The sequence below is a fragment of the Sus scrofa genome, chromosome 6 (genome assembly GCF_054392235.1).
Source record: "Sus scrofa isolate SSC_HxYL_T2T_F1_AM1 chromosome 6, Sscrofa_HxYL_maternal_Yorkshire_Landrace_v2.0, whole genome shotgun sequence".
Lineage (NCBI taxonomy): Eukaryota > Metazoa > Chordata > Mammalia > Artiodactyla > Suidae > Sus > Sus scrofa.
The window spans coordinates 3,712,294-3,730,697 of NC_139388.1; the positions used below are offsets into that span (position 1 = coordinate 3,712,294).

Genomic DNA, 18,404 nt, shown 5'->3' on the forward strand with positions numbered 1-18,404 from the left:
TTTAGTGTTTCTTTTTGAGGTGATGAAAGTATTCTCAAAACCAATTGTAGAGAAGCTTGCAGAACTCTGCAGATGTACTAAAAACCATTGTAATTATGCACTTTAGATAAATGAGTGTAGGGTATGAGAATCATACCCTAATAAAAATATTCACAGACACACACACATGAATATTTGTGAACTACTCTGTTTTGGGGTGGACTGGGGAACAGGAGGACTTTGTGACATGGACAGGACACAGTCCGAGTTAGACACACCTGGAGCCTGGTCCTCCCCACCCTGGATGAGTCCCTATCAGCCTAAATGAATGCCTTCTCTGCGGGTCACCTCTCCTCCTCCGCAGAGGAGGTGCTCACAGAGCCCAGCTCAGTCTCCTGCTGTGCGAGTTCAATGTGATCGCGGGTTGGCACTGGCCCCAGGACCTTGGCACATGCTTCCATGTCCCCATTCACCTTCTAATATGGCCAGCCGCGGGCTGAGGACCACTCAGGACCCAGAGAGAGCTGTACCCCAGGGTGATAGCCTGGAAAATCCCGTCGGAGCAGAGGGGGTGGCAAACCCTGGCCCTCGGGATACGGGATGAGGTTGAAAGAAGCCCCCGTGCCTATTAACATTGGTTCCTGACCCGCAGCTTGACCCCACACCCCAGACCGGCGAGTGTGAGCGAGAGCCTTCCAAGCTCAGGGACAACCGTGGAGAAAAAGGAAAAAAGACGGGCCATTTCCCTCCAACTTCAAAAGGCCGCATCTGAGCAGGGCGCGGTGCCACCAGGGTCTCTTACCAACCCCCACCTCTGCCTGGAGGGATTAAAAAAAAAAAATCTTTGGACGGGATCCATCTTTAACTCACTTGCTGTGTCTGAGGCCCAGACACACGCTGTTTAGACAGCCTGTTTCGGTGGGTGGTCAGGCTGGGAGACCCGCGTGCAGAGTTTACAGAAGGTCCTGGCACAAATGAACTGTTGACGACCAATTGGAAGGGCTCAGTGAAATCACAACATGTAAAATATGAAAGGGATGGGGGAGGGGCGAGAAAAGGAAAGAAAGGCCCATTTGGAAGGGATTCAAACGACCGCCACAAGGCAAGGCACCGCGGTCTGGCCATCAGACACATGTGCCCTCTGCAGCAATCGGCCCCCTCCCCGCCCCGCCAACACACCGCCTTTGAAAAAAAAGTTTCATAGATTTAAATAGTTTTTCTGCATCAAATACAAGAAACAGAGCGACATTTTCTCATCCCCTGTTATGTGGCAGGCGAATATTTGGCCGTTTACGCTCCATTGGAGACCATTTCTGGGAGAACACGGCCCTCTCTAGGTTGGTGGCCGCCCGCCTGGCCACCCGCACCCACCTTGACCGCCGGCGCTGGGTCGAGGTCTGAGCTGGGGGAGTGGGGCGGGGGCTGCCCCTCTGCTGGTTTTGGGCACCAAGGGCTGGAGTGGGGCTCCGCTTCTGGCCCAATCGATCAAGGAGGAAGACGTGGGAAGGTGGCCTTTGTGGACAGGAGGGCGGAGCCACGGTCAAGTCCAGGTTGGTCCAACTGTAAAGGCTGGGCTTGACCGCAGCAGCTCCGGCTCCTTTTGTTTTAGCAGAGAGAGCGGCGCCCGGGTTCCCTGCCCCGTGCCCTTCCTCCCCCAGAGTCCCGCTCATGCCAGTCTCCGGAGTTCCTTGGGGGGTTGCTCTCGCTTTTACACGTATCCAAAACCAACATAGCTTTGTTTTTTTGCTCGTGAAGAAAGGTCTCGAAAGCATCGTTCTGGATACTTCCTTCTGCGGCTTTTCAGTATTGTTCCTCATCCTTTTTTTGGAGTTTGCGGCTGTGGGTGAAAATTCCCCGCGGAGGAGATGTGTTCCTTCCCCGCGGAGACCAGGGCACACGCCGCCGATCACGGTTCCACGACGGTTGCCGTGCTGACTGTTCCTGCTGCGTGGGCCGGCCTCCCCCACAGGCCGTGCACACAGACGCGCGTGTACCAGCGTTTCTCCCGGACACAGAACCTGAGCACCTGGGGCGACTCGCCTGCCCTTCCCCAGCTCTTGCCCTGCGCCGTCTAAGGCGAGCGCGCTGAGCTGCGATCCGACGGCCACTGCAGATGCTCTCCCAGCTGCCGAGGGTCCTGTGAAATTTGGGGTTGACCCACCTCAAAGATGTCCCTTGAAAAGTGATCTCGTGGTTTCCGTTATCATTCTCCCAGCTATTGGCAGGAACACCTGAACGTTTTGTTTCATCTTCTGAGAATCACCTGTTCGCAGTCTTGCGTCTCTTTCTCTTAGGTTGTCTTTTACTATGTATGGATTTGTTTAAAGTATTTTACAAATGGGATAATTACAAGACTGACAAACCCTAGTGCCTATGATGCGTTAAGTGCTGTTTGGAGCAGACTAGAAGCGTCACCTTTTATGATCCGAGACAGTTTATAGATGAGGAAGCTGAGGCTGGAGGAGACCAGGGTTTGGGGGTGGGGGGTTCCTACAGTTGCTGGGAGGTGACCCAAGGTCCGAGCGGCCATTCACTGGAAAATACCTGCCTCCAGGCTGTGGTTTCTCCCCACTTCCTTCACAGAGTGTTTGTTGAGGACAAGAGAACGTGCGTTTGAATTTTAATAGACTTGTTACCAGACTCCTTTAAAGTCTGTAGTAGCTGTGCCTTGTTTAAGGAAGCTGTCCCCTCTCTAGGGCTCTGACAATTTCGCCTGTCCTTTCTGCTTGGACTTTGAACACTGGGCTTCACCATTTACCTGTACGTCGAATTTTGTTTTCACAGACAGCTACTCTTTTTTACTTCATTTTTCACTTGTTTATATTTAATGTTAATTTTCTAACATTTTATTTTATGTTTATTCATTTCATGTTCTACTTTTTATTTAGTTCATATTTTCTTTGTATTTTATTTTTAGTTATTTTTATTTTATGGATTTTTATTTGTAAGAATTTATTTTTTAACTTAATTTGATTTTTAAATTTTATTTTATTTCATTTTATTTTTTAGACCAATAGCCACCCTGACTTTGGGGATCTCGTAACCAACTCTGGCTGGATAAGCACAGCTGCCTGATAGACTCAGGCTCCCCCTTAGGGCTCGGAGATGGTGTGGGAGCTGCTGAAATGGTCATTACAGAGCGTTCTGGTCATAAAAACATTGCGAATCCTTGATCTGCAACCAAAATTTATTGCCTTGGAGACTCTTTGGAGGAGAGAAGGTTACAGTTGCACAAAACTCTTGTAGGTGCCCTTTGGCCCAATTTATGGATGAGTCCTCCACCCCCTTGGCGACCGCCTGTCTCTGCAGGGCGGCCAGGCTGTGGGCCCTGAGGTCTCCAGCTTAGGCCTGGGCTCTGGGAGAGGGGACCAAGGTTGAGAGCCGCAGCGTGTCTCCCACTGTTGCCCCGACTTGGCCTCTTTCCAGAGACCTGGGTTCAGGGTGACACGCCTTTGCCCAGGTCCCCCGACTGGACTTCAGAGGTAATGTGGGTTCCAGAAGAAGTGTCCCTGTGCCCAGAACACCTCACAGCGTGAGACATCTGTGCCCGGTGACAGCAGAATGATTCAAGGGACATGGAGCAAGCAGCTTCTTGTTTCCATAGTTACCTATTTATTCTCGCATGAACTGGGGAAAGCATGACCCACACATTAGCCCATCACGCTGTTTAGACGAAGCAGGTGGCCCGGAAGCGGTCGACTCCGTGCAAACGCCTGGAAAGCCCAGGCTGCCTGGCCAGCTGCGTGGCCTCGGGCTTTGAGCCCTCTGCTTGCCTCCAGCCCCCGTGTAAAACGGGACCAGCCGTGGCTCCATCTCAGCGGGTTGCTGCAAAATATACCTGCCAACCCATCAGGAATGTCGGGAACAGCGCCTGGTACCCAGTAGGCGTGCAGTTGGCGTGAAGAGAAGGTTAAGATGCTTGAAGTGATTCTACGTAAAGAAACGTATCAAGTTTACAATACTTTAAATATGAGTATTTTACATGTTTTCTATTTAGAGAAAAATGGTCCTGGCATTTTGTGGATGAGGAAGTGCCCTGGTCCTGTCACACCCTACGCCTCCGCCACACAGTGTTTGCGGAGCCCAACTCTCTGTGCTTGCAGGGGACTTCCAAGACCCCCAGTGCCTGGGCGCCCCCTCAGGACACTTGAAGCAGAAACCCGGGGTGCAGCCTGGGCCTCAGGATGCCACAGATCCCCCCGTGGCTGCCACACACGGCAAGTTCAAGAATCACTGTTTCTGAGCGTCTGCTCTCCCCTGGGTCCAGAGCACCGGGGGCCAGGCGGCCACATACACCGTCTGCTGGAGCGGGCGTGGAGTGAGGACCCTGGGTGTGGCAGGGCCGAGGACGTCTGTTGGGGAGACGAACGTCCCTGCAAAATGAGACAGCAGGCAGTCCAGAGCAGCACAGGTGGAAGGCTGGTACCCGGCTGGCGGCGTAGGGGTCTGGGGGCCCGGAGGGCATGGTGGAAACTGCCCCCGCCTGCGGGGTGACCATGAGCTGTGTTTCTCAATTGAGATCTAGTTCACATCACCTAGAGTGAACCTTTTTAAAGGGAACCACTCCGTGGCCTTTAGTGCATTCATGGTATCGTGCGACCATCCCCTCTGTCCCATTCCACAGCATGATCACCCCAAAGAGAGACCTATACCCATTAGCAGTCAGTCCCCATTCCTGCCTCCCCCCAGCCCCTGGAAACCACTGATCTAGTCTCTGTGGATTTACCCATTCTGGATATTTCCTGTAAATGAAATCCTATGATATACAATCTTCTGCATGTGGCTTCTTTCATTCAGCACATCTTCAGGCTTCACCCACATAGTGGTGTGTGTCAGTACTCCATACCTTTTCATGGCTGAGTAATATTCCACTGCCTTCAGTGGACAGTGGACAGTGGGTGATTTCCACCTTTCAGCTGTTGTGAATGGTGCCTCTGTGAACATGTGTGTGTGGGTTTTGTGTGAGCCTGTGTTTGCTGTCCTCTTGGATGGACTTGCCAGGGCATGTGGTCACGCTAGGTTTAACCTTGTGAGCCCCGCCGCTCCCCAACTGTCTGGAAGGACAGTGGGTGGACAGTCATGTCCCTGCTCCCCCCCGGTGCGGGTTTCCAGGCAGGAAACAGGGAGCAGAGGGGGCAGCGTCAGCAACTTCTCTCCCAGGAGCAGCAGGGCTGAGCCTCGAGCCTCGAAGCCACTGTGAGTAAGAGGCCCAGGAAGCCCCCTCCCACTCACTCATATCCTCCCTCAAAGGTTCATGTGCCAGATCCTGGTGAGGCTGCTCCTTGCACAGACGCTGCGCTGGGAGCAGTAAGGGACACACCTGAGGGAAAGATCCGACCAGCCCAGGGCGTCTGGGGAACATGAGGGAGTGAGCGGGAACAGCTCGCGTGGCCTGAGGAAGGCCAGAGCACTGGAGGTTGAGGGAGCATCCAGGAAGACTCCCTGGAGGAAGGGCCTTTCCTCTGCCCTCTCCCTCCCCACCCCGACTCCCAGCACCAGCTTGGCACCTAGGCTTCCAGACCCCCCTCCCACTCGCTTAATTTCACGCACGCACATAAAGGCCTTTCTGTTTTGTACGGATGGGAATGGATCCTACACCTGCCGCAGCCTCTTGAGGCTCATTCCAGAGGACGTGGAAGTCCCTCCAGCCAGATCCACGCCAATCTCGCTCTTAGACAGCAGTGATCACAGCTAAGGTTTGTTTCTGAGAATGTACAACAAACACATCCGATGCTTTTCTAGATGTTTCCTCGCTCCATCTCATGTAATCCGTAAACAGCCCGATGAAGCGGGGAGGTGCTGGGATTCCCGCTGAAGGCCAGAGAGCTTGGCGACTCGCTGACAGGCACAGGGCTGCCGAGGGGCTGGGCGGGCAGGGCAGCAGGCAGCCTGGGGAGCCCCTGCACAGACCTGCAGCTCACCCTTTGCCCTCACTCTGATCTCTGTGGACCCAGGGGAGCTAGAGATGCCGTGGGGAGAGGTGAGCCCCCCGGGGCGCAGAGCGGGCAGGAGAAGTTGGAGGGCAGATGGGGCACACAGGAGGCGTGGCTCTGTGGAGTGGAGCCCAAGAGACACGGGGCTGGAAGACCACCTGGAAACATGGCACCAGTTATGCTGGGCAGGGCCTGAAACTTGGGGTGGCCGTTGGCATGGAGAAGAGGGGAAGGGGCCGGGCAGCACGCCCAGGTCAAGGCACGGAAGCCCAAGCATCACCAGGGCATGGTACCCAGATGGCTCCCTGTGCTTCCTCACTCCTCTCATCCAAACACTAGCAAGGCGATGGCTCTGGACTCCCAGGAGAATCCACTGCCATGGATGGGAAGCTTGCCCTTGGTTGTTCTGGCAGGCCCTGGGGAGGGTTGCCAGCCCGTCCTGTCTACCCTCATCTTGTAGCCAAGGAGTCCGAGGCCAGGAATCCATGGTAGACATGTGCCTGGAGGGCAGCGCTGGGGAGAGGCAGAGGGAGGGGCGGAGCCTGGAGGGGCCTCCGCTGGGGCTGCGGCACAAGCTGGTCCTCTCCACGGCCCCGCCTGTCACCCTGGGAGACTCAGAGAAGGAAGAGAGAGAATGGGTGAGGGAGGGCACAGCCACGGGGGACGGGGCGCCAGGGAGGTGGCCACGGCGCATCACCAGGGAGGCAGGATTCAGATGGGATCAAGGCGCACGGCGTGGCCTCCCTCGGCTGCCTCTCAGACACCGGTCTCATCAGGTGGTCAGGCGTGAGGCTCTCTAAGGACACTGCCTGCTCAGAGGGGGCCACGTGGAGCAGGGCTCATGTTGCCTCTCCCTTGTGCCCTACGCATGCCAGTTCTGGCGTGCACGGTCACATCCCAGCTGCACCCCTTCCTGCCCTCGTGAGTCTCGTTTTCCTCGTTTGCGAAACACAGATGATAAGGCACCCAGCCCCCAAGGTCGCGGTGACGCTTAAGGGGGCAGGTGTGCACGCGCTGCATGAACGCGGGCGTTCCCACTGTCCTCTGGTCTCCGAAAGACACACTTTGCATCAGCAGCCAGGCCGGCACTGTCCAAAGTGGAGGAGGCGGTGGGAGGGAGATGAAGCAGGGAGAAGAAGGCAGGGGTGGGGGCAAAGAGCCGATGTGAGGCTGAGAAAGCCACCCTAGACTCCCCAGCCTTCGCCTTAAACACTGCCTCTAATTACACGTGGGGGCTGGCGAAGAAAAACAGGATCCCCGAGGGGCTCGAGACCTCAAAACATGTTTCTAAATACACAGAAGAAATTCCCAATTTGCTGCTGCTGGACGGGCAGCGTTTTTAAGGCTCTCCCCTAGCATCAGCCCCGCAGCGGGGCCCCCCTGCCCCTTAGCTTGGAGCATTAAAGCAGCTTCCTGCTGGTATCTGAGGATGAGCTGCTCGCCCCTGTGAGTGGTCCAGCTGCCCTAAATCCAGCCGCCTCACCAGATGCACCTTGCGTTCGGAGAACCGCCGAGGGGCCTTAGGAAGGGGGGAGACGGAAAGTGCGGGGCGGAGGCGGAGCTCCCCAGGTGGGCAATTTCCAACTTTAAAATGAAGGCGTCCTGGTGTTTTTCTTACCACCTAACACATGCCAGGTTGTGTGTCGAACTCCTACCTCCAGTGGGATCTCAGCCATCAAGCCTGGTGGTTGGTTTCCTTGGCCACAAAACCGTGACCGCCCTGCAGCTGAGGGACTTGGTCAGGTCCCCATGTGTTTGTGCCACTTTAATCAACCAAATTTCTTTTTTAAAAAATTCAATCATTTTTATGGAATTTTTTTTTTTCCAAAATGACTTGCACATTTCTCAGAGGGTTTAGTCATCTTGGAGTTTCTCCGGATGCCTCGGGGCCACCGCTCATGTGTCTGAACCTTCATTTGAGTCTGGCCTTCATTTGTGTTACCCGTCATGCACCAGAGCTGCCGCGGGCACCAGGGATTCAACCAGAGACAGGGCCAATGAGATCCCTGCCCACCAGGCACTGACCTTCCCGGGGGCGGCAGGGGAGGGGGGCAGACCAGCAAGAAGCCAAAGTCACGCGGTGCTGGTCGTAGAAGGTGCCGAGCACCACGCAGACCCAGCCAGAGGCGCAGGTGCCGAGAGATGGCAAGGAGTTGAGCCTGCCTGCTCTTCCTTTCATGATCACATTCATGTTTTGTAATATTTTTCTTTCGCCTTACTGTTGTCATGCTTGAATGGGAGTTTCTGAGCAACTCCAAGAAACGGCAGGAAGTCCGGTCCATGAAAGGCCTCCCAGGTCCCAGGCGGTGGGCCCGCTTTGCTTATCTGGTTGTCAAGTCAGTGCCCATTAGAGCTGAAAGGTAAAAGCGCCGCCGAGGTGGGAAAGTAGCCGCGTTAAAAGGTGGAAGCTGGGCTTTTGACCCATCGTGAGAGCTCAGGGGTTTTCTAAACTTGTGTTCAGATTCTTGGCTAAATTCTGGAGAGACATTCCTGGCTATTAAAGTGTGGCTGTCTTTCTGCCGTCTTATGACTTAGATGCATTTTCCTGGTTTAATTGGGAACCTGAAAACTAGACGAATGGCAGTGGGAGAGGCAAGCTTTCATGCAGAGAGGACTTGGGCTCTGCCAGTCTGTCCTGCGCCTACTGGGACCACCACCGGCTGCCCAGGGGACAAGGCAGCACGGTGACAGTGGGTCCCCAGGCCCCGCGATGCGCTGGGCACTGGAGCTGCTGGGCAAGGAGGCCTGCAAGGCTCTGGATCTCTGTCTGGACAAGCGCCTTCACCTCGCTCTCTGCTTCTGTGTCCCCATGTCTAAAGCGGGGATCAAACCAGCCTCCGCTTCAGAGGAACATTGAGAGAAGCGCATGAGCTGATCCCTGCAGAATAACTTAAAACTGCGCTGGCACGTAGTTCCCGCTGTAACTGTGCATCCTCAGCCTGGGCGGCGTGTGAATTCGGCACTGGTGTCAGTCCCTGGGTTCCTGCACCTGCTGACCCAGCCCAGCGCCTACCCTATGGAGAAAGTCCTACGGGGGGTGACTCTCCCGTGGGTGTCACTCTGCCCACTTCAGAATCCCCTGGGGATCTTTAAAACAACTGATGCCACAGACAAATAATTACTCTTTCCCCAGGATCTCTGGGGAGGGGCCAGCAGGAGGCACGTCAAAGTTCCCACATTTAGCCAGCGAGGCCCCAGCCCAGCACCAGCGTCACCTGGGAGCGTGTCACAAATGCAGGCTCTTGGGCCCTGCTCAGAGCCCCTGAATCAGACACACTGGGGCGGGGGGGGGGGGTCTTTGAAACATGGGCTCTTGATGAGAACCAATAATCCCTCCCACCGCCTACACACCCGAGTCACGGGAACTGCAGAGGGGGTTCCCGCGGGGCTGGATCCCTGGGGACAGTGGGCGGCCTCTCCCCCCTCCGCCGAGCTCTGGCTTGCTCCTTGGCCCCCGGCCCCCCCGAATCGCGGCCTCCTTCGCAGCTCTCCAGGAAGCGGCCTATCATGGCCATTTTTCTCCTGTCTCGACTCTGCCATGTGGACGATAAAGGCCGCCTTCTGCTTGTGGAGACTCCGCGGCTAATTAGATCCAGATGCGGCCTAATTAGCCCGTGGGCAGCAGGGCCTGGGCCCGCCCGGGGGCACGTCTGTGCGGGAGGGGCGCCCCGAGGCCTCCATCCGGGAGGCCGGACGGTGACTGTGGTGGGAGGAGCCCCACAGGGAGGGGACAGGAGCACCTGCTGAGGGGGGTGCAGCTGAAAACCACTGCGTGTGCCCGCAAGACAGAGGGCCCTCTCCCAGCCGCCCTTCCTCCAAGCCCTTCGGCTCAGCTGTCCCTGAAATCTCCCACGGGGGTCTGTCCCACAGACCGTCCCACGGGGTGCCCTGGAAGCCAGTGGGCGGAGAGGACCCTCTGCTGGACTTCACCTCCGAAGCCAGGGCTTCCCCCAGGGCTTGCTTGTTTTCCTCTGCACCTTAGAACCTTCTAGATCTCTTGTTCTCGGGATGGGCACGGCTGTCAAAATGGGGTGGCAGAGGGAGAGACGTGATAATGTGCAGCTTGTTGCCCCACCCCAGCCACCCCCCTCCTCCCCGCCAGCATTTCTGATTCAGGGGGTCTGGGCTGGAACCCACAGTCGACCTTTCCAGCAAGTTCCCAGGTGACACTGGTGCTGCTGGTTCAGGGGCCTCGCTCTGAGCCCCTCTGATCTGTGCTCACACAGGGTCCCCCACTGGCCACAGGCAGAAATCATCCAGGAAGTCTTCAGTGTTTCACGGCCTTCTGCTCTCTGTCCTGGAAATTGGGACAGAGTGGACTCTGGGGTGGCCTCACCACTTGTTCCCTCCCCTGTGAGGCGGTTGGATAGCCCTGAGGACACAGGTGCCTGAGCCTCCAGGATGAGCAGGGGGGCCTCATCACTCCCAGTTTGCAGTTGAGGAAACTGAGGCTCAGAAAGCTCTGGGGCTCATGGAGGGTCACTTCTCACCAGGCACTGTCTGATTCCAAGTTGATGCTATTTCCATGAAGTCCCCTGACCTCTCTAGGGACTCTGTGGCTTCGGCTTTGTCCCCACCTTGGTCTTGGGAGGGTGTCTTCCTGGGCTGAGTGCCCAGAGAAGCAAAGCAATGCTGAGGCTCCAGCTGGAAAGCCCAAAGGTGCCCTGGCCCCACACTGGGCAGGGGCACCCCCTGTTCTCAGAGTCCAAGGTCAGTGATTCCACCTGGTCCAACTGCCCTCATCCCAACTGTGGTCAGAGCCCCCTGTTCCTGCTGTGTCACAGCTCTGCCTCTTCAGCCACTGGCTTCCATGGTCAACACGTGCATTGGAGCCAGGCTGGCAGAAGAGAAAGGAGCCCGGAGGATGGAGGGAGGTTTGGGACCAGGCCTGGAAGTGGCATCCATCACTTCTGCCCACATCCCCTGCATACAACCTGGCCCATGGCCTCCCCTGACTGCAAGGGCTGCTGGGAAGTACGATCCAGCTGGGAGCCCAAGAAAAAGAGAAAAGCAGTTGTGACCAGTTAGCCGATCTCACTACATCTGAAGACTGAACGTAATGCCAGGTGGATTCCATTGCTGGGTATGTTTACCCCGAAGAAGAGACAACACTGCCACAAAATGTTCCTAAGAGCCCACACTGGAGACAGCCCAGTGTCCCTCTGCAGGCGAGAGGGTGACCAAACGGTGGTTGTTCAGGCCGTGAACACGGCTCAGTGGTCAAAGTGGAGATGCTGATGTACACACATGTGGGAAAATCCCCAAACATCACCAAGGGAAAGAAACCAGTAAGGAGGGGAACCTTGGCTGTCCTGCAGTGACATGCCAGAGCAGGCAAAGCCCCTTTCCACAGACAGAAGCAGATTGCAGCTGCCCAAGGCCAGGAGGGGGAGAGGGCTGGACTGCAGAGGGCCGGGGGATCTTTCCAAGAGGGCAACACTCCATGTCCTCCCAGGGTGGTACAGGGCCTTGTGTACCTGTGTCAGAATCCATCCCGCTGCACAGGGTCACACCGACCCTTGAACAGCATGGGGCTTGGGGCAACAAGCCCACAGAGTGGAAAACCCAGGTATAACTTAGAGTTGTCCCTCCCTGTCCCTGATTCTTCTGCATCCGAGGCTCCAGGTCCTCAGACTCACCACCCTGGATTGTGCGGCGCTGTAGTATTCCCTGTGTCAGTGGGCCTGTGAGTGTAATGTGTATATGTGCACACAGCTACCTGGCTTCACGGGTGCTCTGTCCACTTTTTCTGCCCCATACACTGGGGCTCCCTGAGGAGCCTTTCAGCCCTCACAGCCAGTGCCGCACCCCTCATATTGCAGCCTTCGAGGGAAGTACCAGTAGCATCCACATTTTCCTGATTGGAAGATGGGGTCCCAAAGAGGCTGAAAAGTACCTGAGGTCAGCCGAGTAGTAAATGGCGGGATGGGATTTGAACCCAGGCCATCTGGCTTCAGAGACCCTGCTCTCCACAGTCACGTGATTCTGCCTCCGGTTAACTTTCCAGCAGCCATCTGCCCATAAGCTGTCCTTCCAGCAAGCCAGCTGGCCAGCCGCTGAGCCACCCGCTGGACCAGCCAACCATCCGTCCACTCACCCATCCTTCCATCCAAACATCCATCTACCCAGCTATCCACCCACGAAGCCATTCAACCAGCTCAACCAACCAGCCACCACCCATCAAAACAAATGGCACTTGTTGAGCACCAGCTGGGTGCCCGGCACTGGAGACAAGATCATGAGGAAACCACATACACTCCTCATCCCCTGGGAAGCTCCAGCCCGTGGGAGGAAACCGACATAAAAGTGAAGCTGTGGGGGTGAGCCAGAGAGTAAACAGGGACACAGCTGTTGGGCAGTGGATCTGGCCCCACCTGGAGTGAACCATCCTTGCACGTGGAAGCCAGAGCTTGGCCTGGAGGGCCTGAGGATTTGCTCAATGGTTCTGCGTGATGGGGCTGACCCAGGACCAAAACTGTGAAACCATGCAGCTTGTCCACAAACCTCTCCCTGTGTTTGGAAACTTCCAGCACCCACACCAGGGGCTCTCACGCTATCCTCTGAATGTCAGAGCCTCCCCACTGAGGCTTCCTGATCTCCAGAATCTTCTCTCTCGTAGCTTACTTGTCTCCTGCTCAAGGACCTAAAATTCCTGCATGTCCTAGATGCCAAGGGGTATAAATGACTTATTCAGATAAACCCCATCCCTGCTAATATGCTAATGATGGTCTCCTTAGAGTACCAGGTGGTTACAGGCCAGGCAAGAAGGCCTTGAAGGGGGCTACTACCCCGGTGGCATTTCAGGCACCAGACTGGACAGGTACTCCTACTTCAGGGATTATCCTCTCCATTTCCTTCCAGGAACTATCCCTACCCACTCTCATGCCACCAGATTCAGGTGGTAGATGCCACCAGATTCAGGTGGTAGATGCCACCATCCCCCTGCTTCAAGGGTGACCACAGGACCTAGGCACAAACAACCCAAGTCACAGCAATGCTCTGGAAGAGACCACATGGCCAGCTGGCAAGAGTCAACCCCAAGAGGTTGCTGGGATGATAGAATAGAGCATGCTCTTCATGATGACATAACTAAACCGGTGGAGCCTAGTCAGAGCCATCAGAGGCCAGGACATGAAGAAAAACTCAGAAAATGAGAACTGTCTGGATCAAAGCAGAACCCAGGGAAGGGATAGAGGCAGACGACCACATTATTCAAGCGCCTGGATCCAACCGTGCCTGAACTCCTGTGACGGAGTCCTTGTATTATATGAGTCATAAAGACTTTGCTTTGTTAACTTAAATGCAAAGAGGGTCTCTGTCATTAAAACTGAGAGAATCTTGAATGCTGTGACATAGGGAGAGTCACATAGGAGCATACCAGTACAGCGCTACAGAAACACCACATGCCGAGTAAAGCCATGGCATCACTCCCTCCAAGGACATTGCCTGCCTCCATCCTTTTCTCTCCCAGGCAGATGCAACCCCTCTTCCAGGAGGATCTGGGTGTGGCCCAGAGCAGAGCACGTCCCCCTCCCAGGCTCCAGGTGCTCATCTCTAAGGGGTGGGGGCACACAGCAGCCCTGACGCACTGCACTGTCGCTGGAGGGTCAGTGGGCTGCTGCAACCTGGATGCACGAATGCATAGAGGGCAGCAGGCCTCATCCCTGGTCCTGACCAGCTCCGTCACCACCCTGACAATGCCGTTCTCTGTTTAGGCTTCACAACCCCAGGGCATCTCTTTTTCTCACTGAAGCCAAGCACTTGTCCTCGTAATTTCCAATGTGGGAAATTAGGCAGCACAGGTAGACATAGGGCAGCTTCCCCTCCCAGTTTCAAGGAGGGCAGGGGAGCAGGGGCTGGGGGGGTGAGAGAGAGTCTGGAAGGATGTAACCAAAGTGTATTTATTTCTGGGTGATGGGATTTCGGCAATTTTAATGTAATTCCTTATGTCTTTCTGTTTAGCATTTTCCCAGTTTTCTAGCATGAAGGTATATTCCCTTTCTAATCAGACCAAGACTGAATTTTATTTTAAAGGAAAGAAAGAATTAAAAACAGAAGCAACCTGGACGTCAAAGTTGGCGGGAGGGAGAAGTCGGCCACTGATGTAATAGAACCAAGGTGGAGGGGATTTTCCTTGTGGGAATGACTAAATTGTTGGTGTTCCTGTTGTCCTTTGGTATTTCATTCCACTGGACTTTATCTAAAATGACAGCAAACATGAAGTTTTCTTGCTCCGACTGTAAAGAAAATAGGCTGCTAAACCCCAGTGCATCTTGGGTGACAGCCATAGACAAGCAGTCTCCCCTTCCCCCCCACCCCCCGCTAAGATTATCAGCGTTTTCCATTGACAGAGTCTCGTGACGTGGAAGAAAGAGTCTGGCCTGAATCTATAGGCTGCAGACAGTGAGCCCAGAGCAGCGAGGCTCTGCACACCGTCCCCGTGCAGACATTACTAATCGATCGCCGCAGTCCTCCCATTGAGTCAGGTGACTCATCCATCACTGCAGTCCTCCCGTTGAGCTCAGGCGGAGCTTCCCAGGGCTTCTCTGGAAGCCACCCCCGTGGACTGAGTTGGCACAGGGGACGAGACCTGTGTCCCTCCCCAGGCCTCAATGAGAGCAGCAGACTTGGGCGCAGGTGCTTGGCTGGGATGAGACTGGGAGAACCAGCTCCGAGAGCACGTAGACCTATTTCACAGATCAGGGCAGAAGCTGCCCCAGAATCACCGGGAGAGCCTGGGCTCAGATGTGTCCAGTCACTGCCTCCGCAGGTCTGGGGTGGGCCTGAGAACTGGCATTTCTGACCAGCGCCCAGGGGCTGTGGATGCTCTCACTTTGAGAATCACTGGATCAGAGCAGGAGGGACAAAGAATTGGTTACTCGGTGAACGCGGCTGACTAGAGGCCAGTGGTTCTCAACATTAGCCTTCATTTAAATCGGCCCAGAAGCTGCAGAACAATCCAGCCTGATTCCTCAACCTCACCCTAGAGATTGCGACCCAGTTACTGTGAGGTGGGACCAACCTGGATCTCTTTTGAAAACCTCAGGTGACTCAAATCTGCAGGCGGCGTTGAAATCCGCTGCCACGGACCTTTCTAACGTGTTAGATTTCTATTTCCTCTACCTCTTGCTTCTTATAGTATCTTTTTTGCTTGTTTCGCTCTCACTCTTTTTTGGTGTAAATTCGTTGTAATTTACACCAGCCCCGAAGATGGAGCTTGGTGGCGGCCGTTCTTTGTAATGTTTTATAAAGACCGATTTACAATGTCCTGTCACTCTCTGCTGTACAGCAGAGTGACCCCGTCATACTTATGTATACATTCTTCTTTTCACGTTGTCCTCCGTCATGTTCCATGGCGAGTGAGGAGACACAGTTCCTGCGCGGCACAGCGGGACCTCCTCGCCCATCCACGCCCAATCCAAGTGTTCATCTACTAACCCCAGATTCCCGGGGCGGGGGGACATTTAATAATTACTTGGTAACGACTCACTCTCTGATGGGGGGCACAGGAGCCCTAACATTGGATCTCAGAGGGACTCTTGGATCTAACGGAGACTTATTGAGATGACAGCCCTAAAGGCTAAAGAAAGACTAAAGGCTCAGTCTTGTAAATCCAGAGTATGCTGTCTGGTCTAAGAGCAAGGTGGATAAATTTTCAGCCGTATTGAAAATTTATTTGGAGTTCCCATCGTGGCGCAGTGGTTAACGAATCTGACTAGGAACCACGAGGTTGCGGGTTCGATCCCTGGCCTTGCTCCGTGGGTTAAGGATCTGGCGTTGCCGTGAGCTGTGGTGTAGGCCGCAGACGTGGCTCGGATCCTGCGTTGTTGTGGCTCTGGGGTAGGCCGGCGGCTACAGCTCTGATACGACCCCTAGCCTGAGAACCTCCGTATGCTGCGGGAAGGGCCCTAGAAAAGGCAAAAGGACACAACAACAAAAAAACCTTATTTATAATAAAAATGTACCGGGAGGGAGGGAGGGTGGGTGGAGCCCGCCAGGATGGGACCCGCCGCCGCTGAAGGCACAGGAAAGCAGGGTGCATGGGCCCCACGACCACCACGCACAGCGGGGCTCTGCACACCCAGGGCAGAGGGCTGAAGGGCTGCATGTGGGGCGCTGATGCGTTCACTCCCCCTCCAGCCCCGCCCTGCAGCCTACCTGTGCTCCAGAGCTGCTGCGGGAATCTCAGTCCCAGGCCGGGAGGATGAGGCCAAGACCCTCCTGGTGGGAGTGTGTCCCGAGGAGGAGGGGCTGCAGGCTCCAGAGCCCAGCTCGAGGCCGCCCGGGACTACGGCAGGGCCATTTGAAAATGGTGCCGAGGCCTGCACTCAGCCTCGGCGTGGCAGGCCCTCCTCCCAGGGACACGCCCGCAGGCCGGGGCGGGGGAGGCCGCTCCGTCCCAATCATAGATTCTGAGATTGAGTCGTCTTTCTCTAAATAAGTAAATGAGCTCTAATACCCTTATTTGCTGTCAACCTTATAAACCTAACGCAAACCAGATGGGCCTCGCTTCCCGAACCCCCACGCCGTGTGGCCCGGCCTCCCTGGGCTGCCTGTGGCTAACTGGCTTCCTTGGCTCCTGCACCCCCCGCCGCCCGCCCTGTTCCCACGTCAACAGCCCCTCAGAAAGGAAAAGGCATTTGGATTCCTGCCCATGCAAGAGGCTTCCTGGGGTCCCTCCCAGACCCCCCTGGGAAGCAGGCTCAGGAGCCAAACAGAGGTGACTCATTTTCAGGGTCCGCCTGGTGGCACCTTCCGTTCCCCTAGCTCATCCTTTACCGTTTTGTAATAAATAAAAAAGCATTGATCATTTTTCCGCCTTATGCCAAAGTAATGTTTTCATGGCTGACGCTTTAGAAAATTTTGAAAGACACATAAAAAGAAGAAAATGCAAAATCGCCTGTAATCTCTCCATAGAGATAGCAAATGTTCTGGGAACCAGCCATCCAGACTTGCATCTGGAGCAGAGGTCGGGAAAATGTTTTCTGTAAAAGGCCAGATAGTGAATGTGCAGGGCTTTGTGGCTCATATCATCTCTGTTGCAACCTCTGAACTCTGCCGCTGTCCTGTGAAAACAGCCATGGGCAGGATGCCCAGGAGTGGAGGGGCTGTGTACCAATAAAACTTTATTTACAGAAAACCCCCACAAACAAAGAGGCTTTGGGCCACATTTAGGGCAGGGGCCAGACGCCGCTGACCCCGGCCCAGAGCAGTGCTGCACAATAGAAACAGAGCCTGAGCCACACTGCAATTTAATGTTTTCCACGAGTCACCTTAGAAACAGTAAAAAGCAAGTGCAATGAGCACTCATGCTATTTTAACCTTACCCCGCTATAGACTAAATATTATTTCAACGTGAACCACAATTTTGAAAATTGATCAATGAAATGTTTTACAATTTTTGGTACCAAGTCTTCAGAATTCAGACCTCATCTTCTGCTTCCAACACATTTCAACTCGGAACAAGTCACATTTCAGATGCTCGGTAGCCACGCCTCTGGACCAGGCTGGGTGGTGTGAGTCTGTATCCCACTTTGCTGTACAAGGCAGCATCTTCTGCTTGTGACGTAGCAGGTCACAGTCCGTTACGTTACCTCTCTCTGTTCTCGTTCCCACATCTGTCAAGAGAAGATCATAAAGGCACATCTCAATGGTGGCATAAGGACCGAAGGAGCAAATGCTTAAAAGTCCAGCCTCAGGTCTGGCGAAGGCTCCTAAGTGCAAACCCCTAGGTTAGATGTTAGCGTGAAGGCAAAGACAGAGGAAAGCTGGTTCTTGTCCACCTCCGCAGCGTCCCCATCACCAAAACCGCAAAGGCCTTTGGAAGTCAACCAGCCGGCCCACCTTGAACGCAGGGCTGGGTCAGCCTGGGGCCCAGAGGCGTTAAAGAGTGACTTATCCAAAGTCACTCAGCCAGAAAAACCTAGAAGCCATTCGTAACAACAGGTGCATAAAATATTTTAAAAAGCAATTGTTTTGGTCAGCAAAAACTCCATGCATTTGAAAACCAAGGAGGGAGATTTATCACTTGAGCAGATTAAACAAGAAAAACCTAAGGACAGTCTGAGTAGTTGCTGAAAAAGCATTTGACAGAATTCAATATCCATCCATAACCAAAAAAACCTCATCAAGGGACATGCAGAAAATTGACAGTTTTCATCAGACTTCATGGTGAGATACTGAATGTGATTCCTCTGGATGGGACAAGGGCAAGGATGGCTTCTCTCACCAGTCCTGTCCCATCATACTGCAGTCCTAGCCGGCAGTCCTAGCCGGCGCGATAAGATAAGGAAAAGAAATAAAGAGCATGCCGCCGTCAGAAAGGAAGAAATAAAATTGTCTATATTTGCAGTTCGAATGATTATCTACAATGACAATTCCAAGGAATCTTTAAAAAAAAAAAAAACAACTTTAGAAAAAGGAGTTCCCTGGTGGCTTAGTGGTTAAGGATTTGGCATTGTCACTGCTGTGGCATGGGTTCGATTCCTGGCC

At 54.4% G+C, this 18,404-nt stretch overlaps 1 long non-coding RNA gene across 1 annotated transcript; it reads left to right on the top strand.

The window, feature by feature from the left end:
- The first annotated feature begins 7,911 nt into the window (after positions 1 to 7,911).
- On the top strand, positions 7,912 to 16,801 carry LOC146402157 (uncharacterized). The gene is made up of 2 exons (XR_014805313.1): positions 7,912 to 9,317; positions 9,574 to 16,801. It is a non-coding gene; the product is annotated as an uncharacterized LOC146402157 (long non-coding RNA).
- The last annotated feature ends 1,603 nt before the right edge of the window (positions 16,802 to 18,404 follow it).